General features: G+C 34.4%; 1 protein-coding gene across 7 annotated transcripts in view; it reads left to right on the forward strand.

The window, feature by feature from the left end:
* Positions 1–17,891, forward strand: part of DIP2 (disco-interacting protein 2) — a 612,353-nt gene that overhangs the window by 225,702 nt on the left and 368,760 nt on the right. For 3 of the 7 annotated variants that reach the window (XM_074182721.1, XM_074182722.1, XM_074182730.1), the window contains exon 1: positions 4,345–4,633. The exons of 1 other annotated variant lie outside the window; for it this stretch is intronic. The gene's annotated coding sequence lies outside the window, so the exon portion shown is untranslated. Of the gene's footprint in view, positions 1–4,344; positions 4,634–17,891 lie in introns of those variants that run through there. 3 more of the 7 variants (XM_074182723.1, XM_074182724.1, XM_074182725.1) reach the window with 1 other exon arrangement.

Genomic DNA, 17,891 nt, shown 5'->3' on the forward strand with positions numbered 1-17,891 from the left:
CGAACATTTTCGAACACAGTAACGTCAAATCTTTACAAATGTTTATTATTCTCTGCCGTATATCCAATATTGAAGCAGGTTCAGTTTCGTTTACCTTTTGTTTCAAATAGCCCAATAAAAAAAGTACAAAGGTGTCAAATCTGGCGAGTGGGCTGTCCATTCGGTAGGACCTCGACGGCCAATCCAACGACCGGGAAAAGTAGTATCCAAATAGTTTCTTACTTGTCTGGAGTAATGTGGTGGTGCAATATCCATATCGAATTCATTCGCTTCGACGATTTCAGTGGTGAGAGGGGTCAACACTTGTTTCCAGCATATTCAAATACAGTTCCCCTGTTAAATTTTAATCAATAAATAGAGGTCCAACAATATGGTTTCCCAATATTCCTTCCCAAACGGTAATTTTTTCTGGATATTGGGTATGTATTTCCCGGAAAACGAGAGGGTTGGTGTCACTTCAATAACGGCAATTTTGTCTGTGAACTTTGCCGTTTGAAAAAATGTACATTCGTCACTAAAACAAATATTGTGGAGATAGGCAGGATGCCTTGCAATGGTTTCCGTCATGATTTCGCATAATTCTGTTCTTCGATCAGGGTCATCTTCAGTTAATTGGCGTTCGATTTTAATTTTGTATGGATGAAACCTATTCCTCTTCAAAAGTCTACACACAGTAGAAGGAGACACCTCACAAACATTCGCTACGAAATAAATAGACTGTTCAGGATTTACTACCATCTCACCAATTATTTGCACTTGCTGTTCGTCCGGAATGGACGGATGACCTGGGGGCTTTTTGTTATGTACACTACCGGTAGTTGTGAATTTGAATATAAGTTTCCTCAAATATTTTCTACAGATAGAACCATTCGAAAAACGTTCATTGGAAATCCTTTCAGAAAGTTACGCGTCGCACCGTGAAGAAAAATCGCTTCAATTTTTTCTTCCAATGGACGGGAATTGACCATTTTAAAGATTGTTGACGTGGTACCTTTCTACTAGTGAAACCGAAAATTTAATGAGAATTTTCTAACTGAACAATGATGTTCATTGCCGTACTGACATTTCTTGTCGTTTTTATAAACAAAAAATTACTAACAAACCTTATCGGGTTGTTGGAATTGTCATATGGCAGATAAAAAAGAATATTTCTAGAAATATTGATATTAATGTGTTTGTCTTCAGGAAATTATTGAGTGTTCCGCCATTTTGTAGTAGGTGAAGATATTGACTTCATATTCTAGGGTTGTGATGTATTCGTCAGGAGCTTCATAATGATGCCTCACAAGAGTGTCTTTTCCATTCAATATTTTTTTCCCAAATGGCGCCCAGTCGCCATCTTGAAAGTTTCATCTGTCAAAATAAAGTATTCATGCATCAATTTCATTATCCCAAATTTCAATTTTTGAGTTGACCCGTTCAAAAAATAAAAGGGGGGGAACATTAAATAAATGCACTGTACATCATTTCGTTCAGGATATTCGGCTAATTATTCATTTCTCCGCGGAAACTGGTAAGAATGATTTCCTCGCGGAAACTGGTAAGAATGATGATAAAATCAATCACAAGCTACAAAAACGTCTAGATCTATCTGCAGCACACAAAGTCAAGTTGAAACAAGTTGTTACCGACTCTAATTAGACACAAACTCAAAAAAATCGAAACTTTTGAGATAATTAACATAAGATTCAGGAATGATACTTTATCGATTGGCAAAATGAGCAAAAATCTGAAATTATGCTTGGACGCGAAACCTAGATAAGTATTACTGGAGTTTTTCTACAATACCAAACCGTTATTTCAACATATCGACACGTGTTTTGATCAACAAGTGATCATTTAAAAGGAAGATTTCCTCTTAGGGATGATCACTTGGTGATCGAAACATGTGTTGAGGTGTTGAAATAACTATTTGGTATTGGGAAAAAACTGCAGTAATATTCATTGCTACACCAAAGGTTCCAAACAGTGCATCACAATTAGATAAGTATCTCAAGCACGTGATTTTTTTTGTAGGTTCTCCAGAACCTATTTTGCCTCATACATTCCCGAATAGATATATACTACTCTCAAATTGAAACTTCGTGAAACAGTGATGGGATCTAAACTGTCATACTGCGACATTATTTAGTGTCTTGCTCTGATGAAGGTTAATGCAAGGCGCATGCCTAATAACTGTACACTTTTTTCGTATGGAATGCTTAAGTTTGATGATATTTTCGCCAATTTCGAGGAGTCTGGTTGGTTACAACTAGAACCTTCATTTTCTTTTCATTAAAATAAATAAGATGATTCACCTGCCGATCACAGAACAATGTAAGTTGTATACATAGATGGTTGGGGGGTTTCAAACATCAATCTATAATATATAATTTAAAAAACTAACCCTCTGAATAGCTTCATAGTCTCATTCTCAATTCTTGAAGTATAAGCAACGTTGTTGCTCATACTTTATCAACAAATATATATGTATACATAGATTAAGTTGAGAAAAAGTTCTAGTTGAACTTCTTTCATCGCAATTTTTTGTTTTTCTTTTTTTTTAAGAATATAGCCCATTTGTTGTTTGTTTGAAGGTGATTGACAATTTTTCATGATGAATTTCATTAGTTTGGACTTTCATTGTCTAATGTTATATAAAATGATTTGTTATCCCTAAAAGAACCAATACAAATCAAAAATAAAAAAAAATTACTGAAAATAATAATTATTTCAAGCAAAAAACCCTGAAATGAAATTACAGTGAAATAAAATACAAATAAAAAAATAGAACAATTAATTTTTTGTTTAATATAATTGTTATTGTCAGCTATTCTTTCTTAATTTTTAATTTCTATTGGTTCTTTTAGGGATTTCAAATAATTTTATAGAATATTAGACAATGGAAGTCCGAACTAATGAAATTCACCTCTTGTTGCTATCACACTTTTTTCTCTTTCTTTTCATAACTCTGCAGTTGTTTTAATCATCAACAATTACAGAACTGAGTTTGTCTTAACAGCAATAAGCGTAGACCACAGGGTTCCGCAGGAAAGTATTTTAGGGTCATTCTTAATTTACATTAATGATATCAGCAAATGTGATGAATGTGATTATGAACGTTACTTTGCTGATGATGCCCTAGTATCGGTTAGTGATAAAGATACAGATAAAGTTATTCAAAAAATGAATGAAGCATTGAATAATATTTCTTTTAAAAACAAATGAATTGAAGCTAAATGTCAACAAAATGAAGGCTATGATTCGTACTACACCGTTCAAGTACAGAGAATTAGATTTAAATCAAATTATAATAAAAATATATAATGACAAAATTGAGCTCATTACTGAATTCAAATATCTAGGATTCATGTTGTACAAGCATCTATCAATGAATAACCATTTCATTTTCATACAGAAACAAATTTTCAAAAAATTATATTTTTTCACAAGAGTGTCCCAACACTTAACTATGCAATCACGGATAACTGTATATAAGACCATTATACAACCACATTTCGAATAGTGTACCATTCTTCTATACACAGGTGATTCAAATAAAATGAGAACACAAAAACTACAGAATCGCGCAATGAGTATTATTTTGAGATGTGACAGAAGTACCCATATATCTTTAATGTTGAATACTCTAAAATGGTTATCTATAGAAAGTAGGCTCACATATTTAACCATGATTTATATTTACAAAATGTTGCATAACTTTCTACCTTCATATTTTGACAAATTTGTAATTTTTAATTATCAAATCCATCAGTATAATACTAGAATAAGAAATAATTTGTAAGTAAATAATCAACAAAAACGTTAAAAACTAAAAAATTAATTTTTGAAGGATTTATTTAGTATAACAATCTACCTGAAAATGTACAGTCTTCTAACAGTCTTATTCTGTTCAAAAGAAATCTATTGTTAGACCTTTTAAGAGACCATTAAGGTGATACCAAATTATTATGCACTATTATTTCTTTTGTTTTTCAAATTATCGTAGGTAAGACTACTTATTAACAAATATCAGTAGATCTTTTATTTCTATTTTTGTGTTTATATGTATATTAATGTTAACATTATTATCATTGTTGTATATTAGGATGTATAATTGAATAAAGCATTTCATCATCATTTCATTTTATCAAACTGGTCTATAAATAATTTACAAAAATGAAACCGGTTGCAATCTAATTCAACTGCAGTTCGCGGCTCTCGAAAGCAATCTCGATATCTCGCAATACCTTCCAGAAATCACGGCGTGCCTATCCAGCATCGAACGCTCTGTAGAGAGCGAGTGTGCCCCCACGAAGTTGACTCTCCTCAACATCATCAAGCAAGTTACTTGCACGACCAGTATAGCATAGCGTTTGTACGTGTTGAACGTCGTCTTCGTGGTGCTGGTTCTCGATATCGGCGGCCGGCGTATAAAGAACTTTTTGTGCTCCTCCTCAGTGCTTCCATCAAACTGGTGCTCGAAGAATTTACACAGTGTGTGCTTCGAATGTTTGAGTTCGCCGTTGTTGTTGTTGTGCATTCGAAATGTGCCTCTTCTGACTAGTGTGTGTGCCTTTCTGGGATTATTCACGCTCCCGAGGAATACATTTATCGATTGTGAGCGATCACCGTCATGTGATTTTTTTGATGGGTACGTGATTATGGTAATTCACATTTTTATTGAATTGGCCCTGAGAATAATTGTGTGTTGATGGAGAAACCATTTAGGTTTGCCAGCTGTGCCATCGATATCTTCCGGTATACTCCTATGATGGAGACCCTCTGATAGTACTACTATTGCATGTCTTTGACATTACCTTGATTAGACGTAGCTACAAGTTATTTCTAATGGTTTCAATAACTATTCAAATAATAGTTTTCCCTTAAACTACTTTTGCATAAGTATATATTTTTTGAATAAATGGTATAATATAAATAAACATTATACAATGTGTTAAAACAACGATAAAAATAAAATAAATACAACAATAAAAATCAATTGGCGCTCCGGGGCGACTTCATTGATTCCAGTGGCGCATTTGCTTTTTCAGCTGCAGGAAAACCCGGAAAAACCTGCAGCACCACATCATCTGAAGATCTTGAATAAATTGATGGATGTAGCCGTTACTACGTGGTAGGAAATCATAATGAAGAAAGGAGAATTGAAACTTTCTATGTTTATCAACACTTTTATTTGTAACTGACGTTACTGCAGTTTCGTCCTATAAGGACATTTTCAAACTTATAAATTGAAACTGCAGTAACGTCAGTTACAAATAAAAGTGGTAAACAAACATAGAAAGTTTCATTTCTCTTTTCTCCAACATATTTTTTGCTTTTTTTTAAACGTTCAAGAATTTCTACTTATTGAATATTAAATTATTTAATCCTCCACAAGTATTATATATAAGATAGTCGAAGAAAAACAAGAAAAGATTTCAGAATATAATTCATTGTTGAAAGAATATATTTCTTATTGGAGAAGTCAGTTTCAGTGTATAAATGGATAGTAATACTGCCTTGCTAAGGAAGAAGGACGTAACTGACAATTTGATCATTTTGAGATAATCGCATTTTAAGACTTATTTCAATGCCATCCACATTTCTGATAATAAATTGATTATTCTCGGGGTGGGAGTACATATTGGTGGATGCTATTTTGTCAGTGATATTTCATTGTGATATTTCAAAAAATTTAAAAATAAATGCAGATACTTTTTTTATAAAAAAAATCGAAAAGTACAATACAAAATGTCGTAAGTAAACACAAATATATAGGGGATAAAATGGAACATGAATATTATATTATTACTGCTTATTATTATATGCATATATGAATGAGGATGCAATTTCGCTTATCATGGAGTTATTCATCATCAATAATGCTACTCTCCTCCTAGTCGCCGTTCGCTTCAGGAAATTTTTCCCAGAACTGTCGCCTGGGGATTGGTAGAATTGGTAACAGCTTTTTTATCTATTTCATACACTATTCTACAGGATGAACCCAATTACAGAATAGTTAGTAACAGTGGCATTTACAAATATGTACTTACATAATATAATTTGTGAATCTATATAAAAAATAAAAATAAAAACAGAACTGTCAGTTAGCTAAGAAAGATTTGTATAATCTGGCAGTTGAATGTATCTAGGACATGACTAACAGAATCAGAGGTATCGCACATTGTATAAATTGGATATTTTTTCATTATATTTGTACGCGGAATGTTGATGACCGTCTAGGAACCCAAAAATTGAACATATGTAACAGTTGAGAGCAGGTGATGATATTGTTTATGACCTTGAATAAAAAAAGAAACGCCTTACCTCGAGACTAAAAAATTGTGAGTTACAAGCAATTCATAATAGGGTGTTCCTACAGTAGGATACGCGCCTTCAAGTTTAAAGGACATATATTATAGGAAGCGCCTCTGTAGGGCTTCTAGTTGATTTATATGAACCTGATATTAGGGACTCCACACGACAGATGCATATTCCAGCTTTTGCAGAAGAGTATACTTCCTTTTTTTCGATATTCCTCTTAGCTTTTTTTTGGGAGAGGGGCAACTCAGATCACTTTTCATTTGATTAGCTTTCAGAAAGTTCAGTGTGATGAAATCACGGTATTAAGGTCTTCTCACCCCTTTTTAGCTTCAAATGTATGATATCAGACATATATGGTCTAGGATTCGAATTTTTCAGCTTTGTTAAAGATGTGTGATCTGGCCAGTCGAAAAAGTTTTCAATACTTCTACTCATGCCGATCACTTTTGTTTTGGGATGAGCATTTTGTACACATTCTTTGAAGTCTTGAAAATCATAGACCTTTTTTTTTTCTTTTCAATTGAGTCTGTCGTATCTGCCAATGTACTCGAAGACTACTAATCTAAATGGTTGTATCTGTCAATGTTATCGTAGATACGATAATTTTGCTTAGTGATATCAGATACGACATTTTTGCAGTATAGTTTGTAGATACGACAAATTTCAAACTGAATTTGTGTCTTCAGCTGAATAGCTGCGGTATCCAACATTTCTCAGAAGTTGTGTTGGTGGTTGCAGATGCCAAAAATAGCAATAACTCAATTTTGATGAAACTGTCAGTTACGACCTTCTTTCTTAGCACGGCAGTATAACCCCCTGAGGTAAAAGAACCACTTCACTTTGAATTTTTATATTTATTTCAAGGCCATAATTTCAGGCTGATTTTAGACTCATCTTTTACTCTCCTAAATTTCATTTAAGGAAATTATCGTGGATTCTGCTAGCTTAACATTATATTAAGCTAGCAGAATCCACAATATCACCGTTAAATGAAAAGCAAAACATTATGGAATAAAGTTTGAAATAACCCTGAAATTATGGCCCAAAATTAATTTAGAGATTCAAAGTGGTTCTGCTAGCTTAACAGGGGTTATTATATGAGAATATATCGTACATCGTATTGACAGATACGCACAATATGTTCATTCCAAAGTATTCAGTTCTAAAAAATTCGAATTCATCTGATGTATAAGGGGATGATCATACCAGGCTGGTCTGAAAAGTTCTAGACCTAACAAAGAAATAAGACTTTTTTCAGACTTTTTTTTCAACAAAGTCTCCTTTTAACTCTACACATTTCTCCCAGCGATGCTCACATCTATGTAATCCGTCCAAATAGTACTCGGCGTTTTCCTCTGCAAAATAATTGTTCACGAAGGTGATTGCCTTTTCATTTGACGAAAATATCTGTCCTAGAGAGCAACATTTTTAGATAAGGGAACAAAAAGAAGTCGCTTGGGGCTAGAGCTGGTGAGTAAGGCGGATGGTCAAGAAGTTCAAACCGTAATTCGTGGATTTTCGCCATTGCAACCGCTGAGGTGTGAGACGGTACATTATCTTGATGAAACAGGATTTTTTTTTGCCAATATGGCTGTTTTTCCGCAAGTTTTGCCTTCAGCTTTTTGAAGATAATTGATTGAAATGAATCCATGACTATTTCAAAAAACAGTCGCTCTCACTTTCCCAGCCGAAAAAACCGATTTTGCTTTTTTTGGTTCGGTTTCCCATTTGCAGTCTACTGTTTGGACTGTATTTCTGTTTAGGGCATATAATGATGTATCCAAGTTTCATCTACAATAATTAATCGGCGCCAAAACTCGTATTAATTGCGCCTTAACTGCGCCAACAGAGCGTTGGAAATGTTCATTACCACTGCTATCTCTCTCACTTTAATTCGGCGGTCGTCTAGCACCATTTGGTGAACTTTTGCGATGTTTGCGTCGGTAGTTGCAGTTTTTGGATGTCCTGAAGGTTTATCGTTTCCCAAGCTTTTACGGCCACGTTTGAATTCACCTACCTAAAATTTCACTGTGGTAAGTGATGGTGCAAAATCGCCATACACAGAATTCAACTCATCTTTGATTTGCATAGGCGTATTGCATTTCAAAAACGAATATAGCTCAATACTCCATTTTGTCGATTTTCATAAAACACTCACATCAACTTACTTGAACGGTCCAGAATAGCTAAAACTTTAGTGAGTTACTGCCAATAGATGAACAACGAAATTTATCAGTTGTTATTTACGAGTGCTGTTATCTTCATTTTGGGGTCGGAAACTTTTCAGGCCACCCCCGTATATGTATAGTAAAAACTCATTCTGTTACAATTCTCAATGTCCTTGATTCGTGATAGAGGAAAATTTTATATTTTTCAATTTGTTTTATATAATAGTCATTTAGCAGTCTATCGGTAACGCAAGATTCGAATATTGAGGAAATCGAATATTGTATTGGGCTGTTTGTATCAAGCACGAAGTTTCTAAAATGACTATGGGACCTGTTGAGGACATGTCAAATTTGAAATACAATTTCTTGTATAAATCTCGGTTTCTAATTTTGCAAAGTATCTAATCCTTTTTTTCCAATCTGTACCACTTTCTTCGAAACTTTTATTTATTGTGCCCCAAAATGCAAATGCAGAGCTTATCTGTGATTCAGTAATAATGAAAGTTTGGTATGCAGATTTGATAGATGCAAATCCCACTTTTTTTATTATGAGCCTAATGGCGAAGGACCCAGAAAATAATTTTCTGTACAGTTTTATGATACGTTTTTTGATACTACTATAAATGTGTTGACCTAATAATTTTGTATAGGAAGAATTTTCAATACTATTTGAGTGGGAAGCTGAAATGGAAATTGAAAAGTCGAATACAACTCGCGGTTTTTTTCTAGGAACCTGCAGACCGTGGGCAATAAATCAAAAAAATACCTCAGTCAATGTTTACTCTCTTTGGTTTTGGGGTTTTTTCACTTCCAACTCACTTCTTATGAGAAATCTCATAAGACGTTATAGTTTTTTTTCTGGCGAATAACATGAGACCATGATCGGCGATGTGCTTGAAGATAATTTTGAGCAAATGAGACCTCATTCCATATAACTCTATGATTGTGATGGACAATCCAAGTTATTACTTCAGAAAAGTTGAAAGAATATCAACTGATACATGGAGAAGAGCGGATATCATTGGGTGGCTCCGATAAAATAAACATACCATTTGATGTTCAAATAAAGTTCGTTTCACGGAATATGTTATTGACAAGATGGCATAGAAGTGAAATATTATTCTGTGTCTGCCTCTTCATTATTGCCAACTCAATCCCATTGAAGTCGTTTAGTAAAGGGTTGCAAGAAGAAACACGACATTTTAATTAAATAACAGTTGTCAAAATACTTTTCAAGGAATACTCAAGAAATGTCGATCCAAAAAAAAAGCGATAATATATTGAAGACAACAACATGTGCAAAGTAAACCAATTGACGAAATTGTAAAACTGTAATCTGATGTAAATCTGATGCCCAAAAGCTGGTGAAATCTTTTGTTTGCGACCCGTTTGCTATAAAATAATAGGATGAAGCCGCTGTGGCAAATCATAACGAAATTACAAAATTTTGTCTGAGCACTCTATTTGCAATCTGCGTTAATAATGAGCATTTAATACTGTTTACTATCAGGAAAGAGAGTACAATTATTATACTCGTTATTTTCATTCTATTTTCGAATTCAAGTTCGTGTCAATAGTATCTGCTTTCGATAGAATCCTCACTTGTGTTCCAAAAACACTTCTGTATGCATTAAACCACTTCACATATTGCTCCTCAAGATTCGAACAACTAACATGTTGGCTATCACAAAAGTATTTATAAAGATTTTATTATACCGTTGTTTTTTTTTTCAGAATAGGATTTCGTTTTTATATAGGACTGATTTTCCAAAAATGTTAATGTATTTACCATGAAAAAATAAAATTGGTTGACATTGTATCCTCTAAGGTTATAAGACGAGTGTGAAGTTATCCACATCCACAAAGTACACTGAGAAAAAAATATCGCATTATTATTTTTTCATTTATCGACTCTGCACACCTACCATTTTTCAATATGATACGCTTATTGACTGAATTAGTAAAAAAACAGAGCCGTCCTAGTTTATTAAACTGTATGAAGGGGTGAAAATAGGGTGGAAATATTTTAAAAAATCGTCACATGAAAAATCGACTTTGTACACCTTCAAAATTGAGATATGTTATCCTTGATGATCTATTCGACAGAAAAAACTTCACGTCATAGTTTTCCAGGCCGTCTGAGGTGGTGAAAATAGGGTGGAAAGTTGAAAAAATCGTATCTTCGAAAATTTAATGTGTTTACCTGGAAGTTTGCGATATGTTATTCATGTCGATCTATTCGACAGAAAAAAACATCACGTCATAGTTTCCAGGCCGTTTGAGGGGGTGAACATAGGGTGAACATATCAAAAAATGTCTTAACATGAAAAATCGACTTTGTACACCTACAAAATTGAGATATGTTATTCCTGATGATCTATTCGGCTGAAACAACTTCACGTTATAGTTTTTCAGGCCGTCTGAGGTGGTGAAAATGGGGTGGAAAGTTGAAAAAATCATATATTCGAAAATTGATTTTGTACACCTACAAGATTGAGATATTTTATTCCTGACACCCAATTTGACGAGTAAAACTTCACGTTATAGTTTTCCAGGCCGTCTGAGGGGGTGAAAATGGGGTGGAAACTTGAAAAAATCATATATTTAAAAATTGACTGTACACCTACAAGATTGAGATATGTTATTCCTGATACCCGATTTGACGAGAAAAACTTCACATTATAGTTTTCCAGGCCGTCCGAAGGGGTGAAAATGGGGTGGAAACTTGAAAAAATCATGTATTCAAAAATCGAGTTTGTACACCTACAAGTTTTTAAGAGATGTTATTCCTGATACCCGATTTGACGAGAAAAACTTCACGTTATAGTTTTCCAGGCCGTCTGAAAGGGTCAAAATGGGGTGGAAAGTTGAAAAAATCATATCTTCGAAAATTGAATGTGTACACCTACAAGTTTGAGGTATGTTTTTCATCATGATCTAATCGACAGAAAAAACTTCACCTCATAGTTTACTAGGCCGTCTGAGGGGGTGAAAATGGGGTGGAAATTTGAAAAAATCATATATTCAAAAATTGAGGTTGTACACTTACAAGATTGAGATATGTTATTCCTGATACCCGATTTGACGAGAAAAACTTCACGTTATAGTTTTCCAGGCCGTCTTAGGGGGTTAAAATGGGGTGGAAAGTTGAAAAAATCATATATTCAAAAATTGATTTTGTACACTTACAAGATTGAGATATGTTATTCCTGATACCCGATTTGACGAGAAAAACTTCACGTTATAGTTTTCCAGGCCGTCTGAGGGGGTTAAAATGGGGTGAAAAGTTGAAAAAGTCTTTGAAAATTGAATGTGTACATCTACAAGTTTGAGGTATGTTTTTCATCATGATCTATTCGACAGAAAAAAAACTTCACGTCATAGTTTACTAGGCCGTCTGAGGGGGTAGGAATTTCAAAAAATCATATATTTGAAAATTGAATTTGAACACTCACAAGATTGAGATTCCCCTGATGATCGATTCAAAAAATAAAAACAACGTGTCACAGTTTTTCAGTTCTGAGAAGACTGGAAACTTTTGCACCATATTAGTTGTTCAATGTAATGAATTGATAAATGCTAGTGTTATGTATGTAGGACTAGATACTTCGAAAACAGTCTGACAACGCTACAAAGTCAGTATCTTTCAGATGCTCTATATGAATACATATCTGATTGAACTTTAGTAATAAATAGCCTCAAAGAAACATATCAGCCTCTTGATTTTCATAAACCATAACAATTGTAACAATCTTGTAGGTGTACAAACTCAATTTTTGAATATATGATTTTTTCAAGTTTCCACCCCATTTTCATCCCCTCAGATGGCCTGGAAAACTATAACGTGAAGTTTTTCTCGTCAAATCGGGTGTCGGGAATAAAATATCTCAATATTGTAGGTGTACAAAATCAATTTTCGAATATATGATTTTTTCAACTTTCCACACCATTTTTACCCCCTCAGACGGCCTGGAAAACTATAACGTGAAGTTTTTCTCGTCAAATCGGGTGTCAGAAATAACATATATCAATCTTGTAGGTGTACAAACTCAATTTTTAAATATATAATTTTTCCAAGTTTCTCCTCCGACGGCCTGAAAAACTATAACGTGAAGGTTTTTCAGCTGAACAGATCATCAGAAATAACATATCTCAATTTTGTTGGTGTACAAAGTCGATTTTTCATGTTAAGACATTTTTTGATATTTTCACCCCATGTTCACCTCCTCAGACGGCCTGAAAAACTATGACGTGAAGTTAGGGTACACATATTCAATTTTCAAAGATACCAATTTTCCACCCCATTTTCACCCCCTCAGATGACCTGGAAAAGTATGACGTGAAGTTTTTTCTGTCGAGTAGATCATCGGGAATAACATATCTCAATTTTGTAGGTGTACAAAGTCGATTTTTCATGTTACGATTTTTTTAAATATTTCCATCCTATTTTCACCCCTTCATACAGTTTAATAAACTAGGACGATTCTGTTTTTTTTACTAATTCAGTCAATTAGTGTATCATATTGAAAAATGGTAGGTGTGCAGAGTCGGTAAATGAAAAAATAATAATGCGATCTTTTTTTCTCAGTGTACTTTGTGGATGTGGATAAGTTCACACCCGTGGTTATAACTTATTATTTTTACAGAAATTTATTTAAATGCAGCAGTATCTCCTCAACATCCATTTTGATATTTTTCACATATCCAAATCGAACTCAGTTTGTTTTTCAATCTTTCCTATCCGCCTATCTGATCGTATCATTCACGTTATCATGAACTGAAAAATTACTTGTCAGATGAGACCTAATTTTTTCATGTGGAAAACGCTTTGTGATTAAGAAGCCCCACTTCATCCCAAAACTTCGAGTAAAAACATTTAAAATTCGTTTTGTGGTTAGCATTTGCCATCCTCATAACAAGAGACATAGAAAGAGGTCAAACATCAGTGAGTGTTTTCTTTCTTTCCGAGAATATTTTTATTAAACAAGAAGTTGATGGGGAATTTCTCACACGTCCGACTGTTTGACCATAATAACCTTGGCCAGTCGATACGATGTTATTCTTTCTGATTAGTTTTTTTCAGGCGTTATTGGATCTATTTCTTCGGCAATTCATAGTTAGAGAAACGATCAGTTGAATTTCGGAATTGCTTTTCGTTTGATCAAATATGAGATGTTTATACTATCGTGAAGTGTATTAAACGAATAATAACATATTTTTTGAAAGATGCACCGTTTTTGAATTCTTACTTTTCTTGCAGTTCATGAAAAAAAAGTCAGTGAATATGTATAAAAACTTTTCAAGGAACTGAGTATTTGAGTTTATCAGTCACAGATCCTTCAAACGGTAAGAAAAATTCTTTTTGAAACTAGTACTCTCCCTAAAGTACAAGGTATATTCAGAAATGACGGAAATTTTTGTTTTATGAAAAAAATTGATTTATTAGAATAAATTGATGTTATCATCTTCGAAATATTTCTCATTCAGATATTATGCACGCGTGCATCAATTTATTCAATTGATGACCAATTTATTTTGTAGAAACTCATATTGAACCGGTATCGGTTTTTCAAGAATAAAACGAAATCGATCGTAACAAATAAAAGTGGTAGTAGAAATTAGGCACAAGTTATTTTCTTTATCCTATATACTTCTGCTAATCGTCGATCTTTGGGATATCATTGAGCTCTTCAAGAGATGCAATTTTAATGTCATATATGCTTGTGAAACGACGGCCTTTTAAGCGCATCCTTTATTTTTGGAAATAGGATAAAGTCACACGAAGCCATGTCTGGTGCAAATGGCGGCTGTGGCGTTTTTTTATTGCGTCACGCAAATCATCAGCGACTTCTCTAATTATGATTCCACGATCATTCATAAACTTTCACTTTCACCACGTCTTCATCAGTTTTTGATGGGCTGGGGTGTCGAAGGCGTTCGACATCTTCAACGTCTTCACGGTCATCCTGTAAACGATAATATTAGAACTCTTGCTTTACTCACCATAGACCTTTGATAACATTTCCTACACTTTGTTACAGTACAATCCATGTTTCAACTAAAATTTGATAGTAAATCTTTGATCCATTTGTTTACAACACGTCTAACATGGCGAGGACAGACAAAGTGAACACTGAATACAGCTGAAAATTCATGATGAAAAAGTAACAAAGTCATGAAATTCAATAATTCAGGTTATTTTCTGAACATACCTTGTATATTGGATCACATATAATTTACTTTTTTCTAGGAATATCGAAAAGTGAAGTAATTATAGTCTCCATCCATATAATACTGTCAGACTCTTGCAAATCAAAGACTGTTCAATTACTCTTCGATTTCGAGTTAAGCAAAGCCTTTGAAATGATTTTGCAACAAAGATCGCAAGTTTTTTGAAAAAAAAAACATCAATCCGTTTGTTTTTGGAGAAAGCATGTGATTAGATGGTGCTTTCAAAGCAACTAAGTTAATAAAAATATTGATAATAGATTCTTTGCACTCTGCGTATTTTTTAATCTAGTTATGACGTTCAGAACGGTCAGTCATGATGACTTACTGAAAATTTTGTAGATTTCAAATTTATTGGTCATCAATATCATTCAATATATTTTTCTAGTTATATTGTGAGAGACTTCAACTCAAATTTCAAAGAAATGCAAACTTTGCAGGCCATAATCGAATACATTTTTCACAACAGAGTATTTATTGAGTTGAAAATATCTCTTCAACTACCTGCTTTCCGTTTATGACCTCACGAAAGTCTTGAAGATTATACCTTCAGATTGTTGAAACTGTTATGTTAATTTACGAAATGATAGTTCTTCGACCCGACATCATGGTCGAGGATTATCATAGCATTAGCATTATTTAATCTTTCATTACTAATCTCATACACGTTTTGTGGGTGTTGAACTGACAACATCATTTGAAATTTTCGTTTTCAGCATTCCGTATATGTAATGCAGGTGAACATACTAATGTGGGGGTCGAAAGGAAAAGTGAACGTAATCGCAAAGTACACAGAACTAGAAATCTATACAAGTCGTTCTTTATTCGTGATGACTAGTCTTTCAGGTTCATAATCACAATGAAATTTTGGGTCTGTGAATAGTTTTTGGATTGATTGCAGCCACCAAGCATTAGAAGATATTGTATTATAAGTACTCTGTTTATAAATGATCATTATAAAAACAAAACGCTAACAGATTATGATTGGCGTTCGCAGTTCAGGAGGATTTATAATACTTTACCGGGTCCACCCTATTTTGTATCGCAAACGGGTCGCAAAAAATATTCTGAGCGTTCGGGTCGTTTTATAACTGCAGTTATACTTGTTAAAACTGGTGAAAACTCAATTAAAGCTAATAATTATATTTAGTCATTCATATACAATTGATATTGTTTCGTGGTGCATTAGTTCGAACTTCCATTGTTCAATATGATATAAATTGATTTGAAATACCTGAAAGAATCTGTACAAAATAAAAAAGGTTACCTGTTTAAAAAATCCGTTCAAAATCTGTTTTTCCGTTAACCAGCTGTCGCACCCCTACGAACGACAACCCTCAGAAGTAGAAACTTGTGCGAGCTAAGGATTAACGAGGTCTTACTTTTAACGTGTGATTCCTAACACGTTAAAAGGTATGACCTCGTTAATCCTAACCTAACCTAACTGAAAAATAACAATTATATCAAGAAAAAAAAACTGAAATTACAATAAAATAAAATACAAGCAACCAAAAAAACAAAAAATCAAACTATTAACACGAGATGAAAATTAAAAAATTATTAACAAGAAATGAAAATTAAAAATTGTAAGATTCCAAACCAAGTTACTTCACGACGTTTCGATTGTTAGTATCCACAATCATCTTCAGGTGATAACTGGACTTATTTCTCCGAGATCTGACTATTTATAGGTCATTCGAGTGCTTTCATCTATCCCCTCTTTCCTCTCTCCGCTTCATCGGTCTTAGCGGAAGTTGGCCGTTTGGCGGGAGTTGGTCGTGTTCCGCTTGATTAGAGGTTTCTATATGTTGCGTATCTCTACGTTAGCTTGGCTAAATGCGTTGTTGGACAAGATATATGCGGCTTCGTTGAATGTTATCCTAAACCAGTATTCTTCCTTGTGGATGATTTCAGGTTGAGCCTACTATGTTGATGAGTCCAAACGTGCTCTGCCATTCCTGATTTGCTGGTTTCTCCTCGCTGTGTGTGTTTCTTATACTCGGCAATGTAAACTTTCAATGGCCTCTTAATTTCACTGATGTATGATTCTTCGCACTCGCAGAGTATCCGGTTAATGTAATTTTTGGAATTGCAGTCTGCGTATGTTGGCCTGGTTTTTGTGAGGCTTATCCTTTCCGATAATCCTCTTCAGCTTCGTGAAAGATCGTTCTCTGCAAGTAGCCGTCGATGGATATCTCTCGAATACTTTCACCATCAACGCTGGTGTTCCCCAGGGATCCGTGTTGTCTCCAACCCCCATTTTATTGCATATCAACGACCATGGATCCAATAAGTTGCTTTTCTGAAGACAACACACTCGTCTCGTCATTCCATTCGAATTCCAGGGCATCGGCAGCACATTCACATCTTCACCGGCAGCAGGAGGCTGCATATCTTAATGAGGATCTAGAGGTGCTTTCGAATTGGGGTGAAAATAACCAGTTTCAACTCAATGCCACGAAAACCCAGACATCGGTTTTCTCCACAAAGATAAATGACTCCGAACCAGATATAATATTGTCAGGACAGACAATTCTGCTTTCTGCTTCGATAAGTAATTGCAAAGGCTGCTTCTCAAAAGCTTGAAACACGTGTCACGAACCAGAAAACTGTACACATCTCAGCAACTTTTGAAGCTTTATAAAGCTCAGATCAGACCTTCCTTGGAGTATTGTTCTCCCTTAGTATAACCTGAAGCTGCTGGATTCCATCCAAGAAAGTGCCATCCACCTGATTGGAGACACAAACATCACTGGCAACCTTGATAGTCTGGAACATCGAAGAAATGTTAGAAATTTGTCCTTCTTTTCTAAATACTTTCAGGGCAGATGTTTAAATGACTTGGCACATGTGATTCCAACAAGTGCGGTAAATATTAGAAATACGCGACGGACTGTGGCTGCTCAGCGTTCCGAGGTTCATTTCAGTACACCTTGAACTTCACTGCTAAAGAACTCTTCTATTTGGAGAACTGCTTTTTGTGGAACAAACTTTTCGCAGAGGTACCGTTCTAATAGCGCCTTAAGGATTTCCCTGTAGTGCTTGTGTTCTGTCTTGAAAAACAAAATGTTCTGATTTCCAATTCGGATTATATTTTGTTTTATGCAAAAAGATGGCTGAAAAGTTACAATTTTTGTAACTTCGAAGGGCCAATAATCTGAAGAAAGAAAGAGCACCCAATTTTTATTC

This window comes from Leptinotarsa decemlineata, unplaced genomic scaffold (genome assembly GCF_025532065.1).
Source record: "Leptinotarsa decemlineata unplaced genomic scaffold, Ldec_3_MD MMD2_tig00026328_RagTag_RagTag, whole genome shotgun sequence".
Lineage (NCBI taxonomy): Eukaryota > Metazoa > Arthropoda > Insecta > Coleoptera > Chrysomelidae > Leptinotarsa > Leptinotarsa decemlineata.